Raw genomic sequence first — 11,513 nt, forward strand, 5'->3', positions numbered from 1 at the left:
TCAAATAAAACTTTTTTTTAAATTGCAACACATTTTCTAAAAAAATAATAAAAATCGGCCGATTAATCGGTATCGGCTTTTTTGGGCCCTCCAATAATCGGTACCGGCATTGAAAAATCATAATCGGTCGACCTCTAGTAGAGAAAAAAATAGGCTGTCTACGATTGTCATTGTGATTATACACTGAACAAAAACGCAACATGTAGAGTGTTGGTCCCATGTTTCATAAGCTGAAATAAAAAGATCCCATAAATATGTTTCATACGCACAAAAAGCTTATTTCTCTCAAATGTTGTGCACAAATTTGTTTACATCCCTGTTAGTGAGCATTTCTCCTTTGCCAAGATAATCCATCCATCTGAGAGGTGTGGCATATCAAGAAGCTGATTCAACAGCATGATCATTACACAGGTGCATCTTGTGCTGGGGACAAAAAAAGGTGTACATTTGTCACACAATGCCACAGATGTCTCAAGTTAAGCGAGGGTGCAATTGGCATGCTGAGTGCAAGAATATCCATCAGAGCTGAATATTAATGTATTTAATTTTTACTTTTGCGTTTTTACTAAGAAAGGCTGTGTTTTATTTAAGTAGTATGTGTTCAGCAAGTGGAAATGTGTCTGATAAGCTATAAGAAGTTTAATGGATATTTACATTTTGTTTTAAGTTATTTCAGTTTTACTTGGTGTTATCACTGTTACACACATAGAGACAAGCATGATATGATACTAATATATGGTATACTACCATAGAGACAAGCATAATATGATACTAATATTATAATATACTGTATATTACCATAGAGACAAGCATGATATGTTACTAATATTATAATATACTGTATATTACCATAGAGACAAGCATGATATGATACTAATATACTGTATATTACCATAGAGACAAGCATGATGTATTGATGATGCATGATGCAAGCATGATGAGCCGCCTACAACGTCATTTTAGAGTATTTGGCAGTACGTCCAACCGGCCTCACAACCGCAGATCATGTGTATGGCGTTGTGTGGGCAATCGGTTTGCGCATGTCAACATTGTGAACAGAGTACCCCATGGTGGTAGAGGGGTTATGGCATGGGCAGGCATAAGCTACAGACAAACACAATTGCATTTTATTGATTGCAATTTGAATGCACAAAAACATTGTGGCGGGATCCTGAGGCTCATTTTCTTTAAGGTATTTGTGGCCAACAGATGCATATTTGTATTCCCAGTCATGTGAAATCCATAGATTAGTGCCTAATGGATTTAATTCAATTGACTCGTTTCCTCATATGAACTAACTCAGTAAAATAAATGAAATTGTTGAATGTTGCGTTTATATTTTTGTTCAGCATAAATTCAATCAAGAAAACATTGAATCTAAACCGAACAACGCAGACTGAACCAAGTTGCTTACTAATGCCACTGAGTACAACTAAATCCAATTGCTTACTATAGCCAATAAGAAGAGCATGTTCTAAGTTGGATAGTTGACTAATAAGTACATGACACCCAACAGAGGAGAGGTTAAGCCTCCTTTACACACAAAGCACTGGGATAATTACTTACTTGAGGAAAGGGGAGCTTTATCAAATTAAAAAAGGCCACTCTGTATTAAACCCTATGGGACATTAGCACAGAGGCAGCTGGTTGTCAGTCTGTCTGCAGCAGGCTGATTATCTGAAAAACCACTAAGGCCTGAGACCATGGCATGACCACATAATTATCCCATTATCTCTACTAGTTCTAGCATTATAGCGTAACTCACTACACCATCATGACTCATGTGAGGCTACAATGTGTCAAACAAAAACAGAGAGTGAGAACATTTTGCTAAGCCAACACTATATTGATAAGTCACAATTCCATCCATAATTAGACTACAAAAGTGATTTTCAGTTTAAATGTTCTTCATAACAATTGGGTTATACGCTAGCAAACAAGACAGAATTAGGTAAGAAGAATAAAATACTCAGTCTAAGCAAAGCAAATGTTCCATTGTGAGTGACTCACAAGTGAGAAAAACAAAAAAGGTGACATTTCCAGTCACCTTGTTGGGTAGAGAATAACAGTTTCCTTTCCAAATCTGAGTCAAACTTCCGCTTTGTTGAGAAGAATGTTTTCAATTGAAAACAGCCATTTCAGTATAGGCCTAAATACGTAGCCTAGCTTACATTAACAGGATACAGTACAGTCAAAATAAAACATACAAAAACACAATCAAAGGGTTAGATACAAGCAAGTTAATAAGAATTTAAATGTGGGCAGGTATTTGGTTCTGCACTGGTTTGAGAAGGGAAGCCCACATTGAGAAAAGCTTCCTTTCAGCTTTTCCTGGCTGGCTCGCTGACTCCAGTCCACTGAACAGGGGGACTGGGGTCACCGACTGTCACCCCTCTACGTCATGAGAGCCTGCAGTACGAGCAACCACAGGGATGGTGGAAAGCCCATTGTCCTGTCCCATGCTTGTACCTACTGCCTAACAAATCATAAGCAATGTGGGCAACACCCATGGGACTGGGCAATAACAGAAACAACAATTTTCCTTCAGTTCATATGGGCTACTCTGTCAACAAGGCCACACACAAGCATATACACTCACTTGTTAGAGTGCGAGTAACTTATACATGCGCGTGTGAGTGTGGGTCAGAGCTGCTGTAATGAGCATGGCCCCCGGCGGTGGGATTGTATAGGCTGTTTGCGCTGGTTTTACAGGGGTCTCAGCAGTATTGTAAAGTACTTAAGTAGCACTTTAAAGTATTTTTACTTAAGTCGTTTTTTGGGGTATTTGACAACTTTTACTCCACTACATTCCTCATGGAAATACTGTATTTTTTACTCCATACCTTTTCCCTGACACTCAAAAGTACTCATTATTTGAATGCTTAGCAGGACAGGGAAATGGTCAAAAATCACACTTATCAACATTCCTGGTCATCCCTACTGATGATCTGGTGGACTCACTAAACACGGATGCCTCGTTTGTAAATTATGTCTTGGAGTGTGTCCCTATCTATGCGTACATTTTAAAAACAAGAAAATGGTTCTGTCTGGTTAACTTAATATAAGGAATTTGAACATTTGATACTTTTACATTTGATGCTCAAGTATTTTTCTGCAATTACATTTACTTTTGATACTTAAGTATATTTAAAACTAAATTCTTTGACTTTTAGTCTTTTTTTTTGTCATTTTCTATTATTTTACTCAAGTATGACAATTAGGTACTTTTTCCACCATTGGGTCTCAGACAGTGTTTTGTCACTAAAAAGTAACGGAGGGGTTACATAACCACTGTCCTGTGTTGGCGCTCCTGAGAGATAAATAATTAAAGAAATTAGGTGAGGATCTGCTGAAAAGCATGTCAACATGCTCACAGGCCATTGCAGTTCATCGCCAGCCCCATGAAGATCCGTCCCATTAGTGACTGTGCAGGATGTGTTTGTGTGTGTTCAGTGGGCCCTGGGTGTTCAGTAAAGCGCTACTCATCTGAGAGCTGTTGCTGAATCCCATGGCAGGGGCTGACAGGAGCGCAGAGGAATAAACTGGATGTCACGGCCTGTCAAGTTCTCATTATATAGCATTACCCTGTTGTGCCTGGCAAAGGGGGCTGGAGCATGGTTCGGTTGGGAGCGAGGGAGAGGAGCATTAGCTGAAGAGGGAGTAATCTGTCCCTCTGGCTATGAGCCGCCTAAGATGCTAAGCTGAGGAAACTGCTACTCAATCCAAGGCAGAGGATCAGACTAAGCTAATGCAGTGCCTCAACATTCCCCATCAGATGAAGATATGTTACCGGGGACGTGCCTGGCTGGTGAGGGAGGATTTCTTTTCATTAGAGGGGGATAAACAACTTGTAAACAAGTTTGTTATCGCGTGCTCTGTGATGCAGACAAAAGAGGTGAGCAGAGTCCCTTACTGCAACAAACTGTACTCAGATCAAGAGGAATTCATAGTTAGGAATCAGAGGTCAAATTTCTATGGCAGAAAGTCTGCCATGTTTTGCTCTTACGCAGGTTTGAAATCAGACTGTCACATACTCTTCAGGTACAGGGCTTCTGTCAGTGAAGACATTCTAAAGATGCATCAAGACCATGCATGGACTATATTAGGTACAGCATAATCCTCCCAGTGGCTGAAAAAAGCAGAAAAGGGGTATTTCTAAACCGTAATATGTTTTGGAAGGGCAACACTGCCCCCTGTGTTAAAGAATAAAACTTCACTCAGTGCATTGTTGCACTCTCTAGCCAGTCTGCTCCTCCAAGCGGGGCCTGTGCTTGCCAGGTTCAGGATTAAGCCTCGTTTTAAGAATTAAACTTGGGTCTCCACACTTTAGGACTAACATGCCATGTAACACCAGCACATATACACTGACTGATAAGTGATCACCCTGGTAAGAAATGCATCAGGGCTCCAATCAGACTTGCCTCATACTGAAACGTTGCGTCGAGGAGCAGCCTCCGGGAGCATCCTCTCGCCCAGCTCTCGGCTGGCCTCGTCGCTCACAAAATGAAGGACCAGCACCTCTTCGTCCAGGAAGAGACCGTATTTGGCCATGGATAACATGGCCACTCAGAACTTCTCCTGAAGGCTCCGGCTCTTGTCCACCTCGGTGAACATCATGAGGGCATGGTAGTACTGGCTGACCTTGGGTCCACTGTCTGCCCCAATATCCGCCCTCCTAGTCCTGCCTTCGCTCTCCTCCCCATCTCCACCCTCGGGGTGCAGCAGCCTGGTGTCCAGGGAAAGGTCTGCGTCGTTCTGGTTGGCGTTTTGGCTGGCCTGGGTCTGCTTGATGCGCTTGGTGGTGCTTGAGAAATCATGCCTCTCCGAGCCAAAGTAGTAGAAGGCTACAACGGCCAGAGCTGCTGCGAGGAGTAGGACAAACTGATGGAACCTGAAGGTGCCCATGCTGTAACTCCCACAGATGAGTGTCAAAGCCCTTATTCTGCAAGCTGTGACGATGTGGGGATGAACCCTGAGTTCAACATCCTGTATGTTTCTAATGCAGTGTTGGTTTCAGAAAGAAGCCATTCATTTACTAGTCTTGTCCGCACCCTGACAAGTTTGAGTAGTCCTTTTCCTATAAAGTTGGAATGAATGTATAACTAAGGTCAGTCTTACCCTTCAGAATGGTGTACCTTTGTACAATACAACAAAGTTAATATTGTCAGATGAAAGAAATGTGATGTGTAGTGCAAATTAAATACATCCAGAATAAAGTAGCTGAGTCACATTAAATAATGTAATGTTCTTCCCCCTCCCCCCAAAAACAGCGATTCTTGCAACAGCAGACATTCTTGTGTGAAGAGCTAAGCTGAGCTTGTAAAGACAGGAGCTTTTCTTGAAGCTAGGTTCTCCAGCATGCAATGACCTACCTGAGGAACGCTCAATAAGTTCACTATTGATAACTGGTCGCGCAATTTGCTAGCAAAAACATTGAATCACCAACAGTTGATACTTCTAAAAATGCTTAGCTGTACAACTACGTTCATTCCGTGCGGTGCTTAAATTCAACAATGTATTTATTTTTTATTATCGAATACAACCACCGACTTTTTCCTCATGTGTTGCTCAAATCAGTCCGAATGCGCTTGTGCCGATTGTAACTCGGTTGACAACAGCATTTGAACACCACAAATTAGGAAAAGGTCGGTGGTTGTATTTGAAACGTTTTTATTAAAAGTATTAATTTAAAAACATGCTGCGGAAGGACCACAGTTGTACAGGACAAACATATGTACTGGTAAGCGTTTTCGAAATACATTTTTACAAGTAGTAGTTATTGACTCAATGTTGTTCCTAACAAATACCGCGACCATTTAATGTCTATACTCCGTCTCGATATAAGAGAACGAAGGGAGTTGAGTGTGCCTCATCTAGCAATGAGCATGCAACATAGTCAAGAACACTAAGACAAATGTACACCTTTGAAAGAAAGTACATTGATTTACTGACCACTCTGGGGTTGGAGAACTGTCGATGCAGTCAGCCGAGTTGGAGCAGGTAGACCGTTGATAGTTAGCTAGCTGCTAAAGATGTACATTAACGTTCAATGGACTCAACAGGTTTATACAGACAAAATAATGTCACGAACGCTGTGAAGTCCGCAAAATATTCCACAGGTGACTCTATAGCTTGTCAACTTGAAATAACGACCATTCCATAAAATATGTATTCTGAAATGTGATAATGTTTTGGTTGTAGTTAGCTAGTTTGTCACACTAATCTAAATTACACTTCCGGTGATGTCTAATGCCTCGTTCAAAACAACTGCGAACTCGGAAAAATACGAGGTCAAATCATGTCAGGGATCATCAGGTCGGAACTCTATAAAGAGGCCCGAGTTCGATGTGGAATTACGAGTTGGATAACCGTTCAGATCGATTTTTCCCAGCCAGAGCAATTTTTCACGAGTTCCCAGTTGTTTTGAACGCGGCATTATGCTGCCTACACATCTCGTAATTCTGTAAATACCAGCATACTTCTTATTCTTCTTTAAATTTGCATTGGCGGATCACAACCAACTGAAAGGTGCTTACAATCAATGAAATGTATTTATAAAGCCCTTTTTACATCAGCAGATGTCACAAAGTGCTAAACAGAAACTCAGCCTAAAACAGCAAGCAACGCAGATGTAGAAGCACGGTGGCTAGGAAAAACTCCCTAGAAAGGCCAGACAGAACCTAGGAAGAAGCCTAGAGGAACCAGGCTCTAGGGATGGCAAGTACTCTTCTGGATGTGCCGTGTATCCCACTACACTGGAGTGTGAATATAGGCGAATATGTTGATAAAAGTCACTTTGTCCTAGAGCTGTGATTCCAAAAAGGGGGTCCCCATATGTTTAAGAAGGCAGTCCCCAGAAGGTACGTGGGAAGAATTTTGAAAAGGGAAAACAATATGATCAAGTTTTTTTTAAATCATAATAGGCAGGAAAACATTTACTGGGGTCACTAGTGTGAAATCTCTAGATATTTTATATTTATAGGCCTACTTTTTCAAATTTTGTTTCGGTGCGTGTGCATTGCACTGTTTACCTGGCCTCTGCCTGCCCGGGGTTTGGTTCTCTGCTCGCGCCAAGTGCCCGTGATCCTTTGCTCGGTTCGCTAGAGTGCCTGCTGCTGTTATCCTCGCAGACACTATGATTGGTAAAACAGCAGCTGATGCACTGAAGACTGAACTAGGGATGGGCATTCCGGCTCTTATCAGTGAGCCGGCTCGTTTGGCTCAGCTCACCAAAAAGAGACGGCTCCTTTGGCTCCCAAACGGCTCTTTAAAAAAAATAAGTTTTGTATTTTTTCAAGTCAATCTGTTTGCGATAGTTTGACTATGATTGGTGTTAAAACAATTCTAATTAAATTATTAAATGAAATCATACTCTACCTTAACCACAATGTATTTACAAATGCATTGGTTTGTTATGAAAAAGAATGCTATTAAACATTTGCATTTAAAGTATAACTTTTTAATGTATATAAACAAAGTGCATATTTATCTAACCATTCAAAACGAATACATTCTGAACAGCATAATAGAATATTGCACCATATCAAATAAAAATTAATAATTTATTTTTTGTCCCATTTTCTAGAAGACCCTCTCAGAGGGAACGGATGTGGCCACTATGCAAAGTCTCCCTGTCATGACATTAGTAAGACGTGGGTAGACAGAGACCTTGTTCTTCCACCAACTCAGAGGATCTGCAGATCTTTAGAGGAAGGAGGGGCTCCTCCAAATAGGATCGGACCTCCATTATGGCATCTGCTGAGGGATTCCTTTGTGCTGCATCCCCAGTTGCTCTCCCGTCAAACAGTGCCTGAGCCAGCTGACTGCTGGGGCTATCCCTCCCTGCTGCTGAGGTTATTCTTTGAAGAGCCTCATCAATCACTCTGGCATCACTGAAGGCAAACTTCTTAAACCTGGGGTCGTTGTTATATGTGTCGAACTGCTTTGCTTTATCTTGGCCAGGTCGCAATTGTAAATGAGAACTTGTTCTCAACTTGCCTACCTGGTTTAAATAAAGGTGAAATATTTTTATTATTTTTTTAAAACATGTGACAGAGTTTATGGACACCCTATGTTCATCAATGGACAGAAAGTTCCACAGAATGGAATATAATTACGTGCTTTCAGAAACCGCTGCACTTGACACAGAGTTACACATGGAATAAAACAAACATACAGTCAATAATACAGTAGAAAAATAAGTCTATATACAATGTGAGCAAATGAGGTGAGATAAGGGAGGTAAAGGCAAAAAAGGCCATGGTGGCAAAGTAAATACAATATAGCAAGTAAAACACTGGAATGGTAGATTTGTAGTGGAAGAAAGTGCAAAGTAGAAATAGAAATAATGGGGTGCAAAGGAGCTAAATAAATAAATACAGTAGGGAAAGAGGTAGTTGTATGGGCTAAATTATAGATGGGCTATGTACAGGCGCAGTGATCTGTGAGCTGCTCTGACAGCTGATGCTTAAAGCTGGTGAGGGAGATAAGTGTTTCCAGTTTCAGAGATTTTTGTAGTTCGTTCCAGTCATTGGCAGCAGCGAACTGGAAGGAGAGACGGCCAAAGGAGGAATTGGCTTTGGGGGTGATCAGAGAGATATACCTGCTGGAGCGCGTGCTACAGGTGGGTGCTGCTATGGTGACCAGTGAGCGGAGATAAGCTGTCATCGAGGCAAAGGATGGCTACTTTGAAGAATCTCAAATATAAAATATTTTTGGTCACTACATGATTCCATATGTGTGATTTCATAGTTTTGATGTCTTAAATAGTAAAACATGTCTAAAATAGTAAAACATAAAGAAAAACTCTTGAATGAAAATGTGTGTCCAAACTTTTGACTGGTACTGTATATATTTATATTCCAGACTCTAACATTGCTCGTTCTGATATTTCTTATTTTTGGGATTTGTGTGTATTGTATTACTTTACTTACCGTTGGAGCTAGAAACATAAGCATTTTGCTGCAACTACATCTCTAAAATATGTGTGCTCGACCAATAAAATTGGTTTTGATTTGACATTGAAGTCATTACATCTGGTTTGCAAGCATGTAAATGGTTTGTGTGGAATATATGGTTAATGAAATAGTGAAACATATGTAGATGTATTGTTGTAGGTACTAGTATGTGGAAGAGAGGGAATATTCATGTGTAGGATGTGGGAGAGGGTTTTTATTAAAAAAAGTATTAACCCCTCCATCACCCCCCCCCCCCCCTCAAATATCTTCTTTTTATACAGTGTTTGTGCTACATATACATACATTTTTACATACACATTTTACATACATGGTACTTTTTATATAAAGCAATCACATAACAATAATACATTACCAAACATAAACTCGTTAATCCCAACCCTCAGCCCATCCCACCTATCACCATAGACCACCCTCGTTTGGTTTCCATGTGCCATATATTTTTTAATTCTGTTGTGATGTTTTACAAAAAATGTTAACCTTTCTAATCGTATATTATCCACAGATTGTGAGCTAAAGATGAAAACCTTTCCTACGAGTATTATTACATTATTTATTGACTCACTATTGCTTTCCAAATCGCCCAACACTCCTATTTGTAAGGTTAATTTTAAGTGCATGTTTATTTTTTTTATTTTTTTTTACCATTCCTGAACCTGTGTCCAGAAACAAGCTACATAGGGGCAATACCAGAATAAATGATCAATTGATTCTGTCTCTTTACAGAAAAATCTACAGAGCTGAGAATGTTGTATGCCCCATATATATATAATCATTATTTTGGTGGGAAGAATTTTATATAATAATTTAAATTGAAAAACTCTAAGTGTTGAATCAAGTGTAATTTTTTGTACCAGTTCATAAACCATGTGCCATGGAATTGGTACATCGAAAATCTCCTCCCATTTATTTTGCAACCTGTCTGGCACAGCTGTCAACATTTTTGTCCTCAGTTGAAACTGGTATATTTTTCTATTTATGCCAGTTTCTTTCAGACGATTTGTATCATTTAATATATGGCAGGCAAACAAGTTCCCTACCTTTTCCACCTGCCTCCTCCATTTTTGGGGTAGTGCTGCAATCAGTTGGTTGTAAGTTTGGATTGAGCAGATATTCCCATATATTTTTGATAACTGCATATGTGACAACTCCTCCGTTTCTATTCATAATATCATTAATAAATATAAAACAAATTTGGAAAAAAAATCCCAAAAGAATAGTTTTTTATTAATCAGTATATTTAAGCTTAACCATAACATTTGTTTTAATATTTGTTTTATCTTTTCTGGAGGATAAAACTGAAATTGTAACCAGCTTTGTATGGCTTGTTTAAGAAAGGGTGATACAAAATGTCATTTTCAATTAGTCGGAAATGAGAAGTTGTAATCTGTATGAAGGCAAAAAGGCAATTTTTGAACAAAGGATGAGCCTTTCTTAATAATCTACTGGAGAACCATTTTGGGTTTAAGTATAATTTATGTATGAGTGAAGCTTTTAGTGAGAGGTTTAAAGCTTTAATATTTAATAATTTTAGCCCCCCAAACTCATATTCATTATATAAATAGGCATGTTTAATTTTGTCTGGCTTAGCATTCCAAATAAAATGTGTTTTGCTCACTAGATTTAAAAAACTAGTCATCTGGAGTAGGCAGTGCCATTAGTAAGTAAACTGGGATAAGACCAAAGAGTTAATCAATGTGATTTTTCCATAAATAGACAGGTATTTACCTCTCCATGGTTGCAGAATCGTGTCTATTTTTGCTAACTTTCTATTGAAATTAATTGTGGTAAATTCATTTATATTTTTTGTGATGTGAATACCAAGTATGTCTACTTCACCATCCACCAATTTTATTGGTAAACTACAAGGTAGCGTAAACACATTTTTTAACGATCCATTACGTAATATGGTACACTTGTCATAATTAGGTTTTAATCCAGAGAGGCTAGAAAAGTGATCAAGATCTTCAATGAGACTGTGCAGGGATCCAGATTGGGGATTTAAGAAAAAAACTAGAGTCATCAGCATACTTTGACACTTTTTAGTTTTTATCCCCTGAATTTCTTTCCCCTTGATGTTCTTGTTGGATCTAATTTTAATAGCTAGCATTTCAATTGCCATAATAAATAGATATGGAGACAATGGACAGCCTTGTTTTACTCCTCTTTAAAAGCTCAATACTTTCTGAGAAGTAACCATTATTTACTATTTTACATCTGGGGTTGCTGTACATACTGTAACTTTAACCCATTGTATAAGAGATTCACCAAATTAAAGTAATCCAGGTATTTATATATAAATTCTAGTCTTACTTTATCAAACGCCTTTTCAAAATCTGCTATGAAGACCAAGCCTGGTATCTTTGATGTTTCATAATGTTCAATTGTTTTAAGTAATTGTCGTTTATTGTCCATGTAAAAAACTTGTCTGGTCAGGATGAACAATATCTGGTAAAACCTTTTTTATTCTATGTGCTATGCATTTCGCCAGGATTTTCACATCACAACATTGAAGCGTTAAAGGCCTCCAGTTTTTTA

The 11,513-nt window shown here is 39.0% G+C and overlaps 1 pseudogene; it reads right to left on the bottom strand.

Annotated features, from left to right (window-relative positions):
- The window catches only part of LOC115158952 (xyloside xylosyltransferase 1-like), a 55,158-nt pseudogene extending 48,550 nt beyond the window's left edge, over positions 1 to 6,608 (bottom strand).
- Between the last annotated feature and the right edge of the window lie 4,905 nt (positions 6,609 to 11,513).

This window comes from Salmo trutta, chromosome 22 (genome assembly GCF_901001165.1).
Source record: "Salmo trutta chromosome 22, fSalTru1.1, whole genome shotgun sequence".
NCBI classification, from domain to species: domain Eukaryota; kingdom Metazoa; phylum Chordata; class Actinopteri; order Salmoniformes; family Salmonidae; genus Salmo; species Salmo trutta.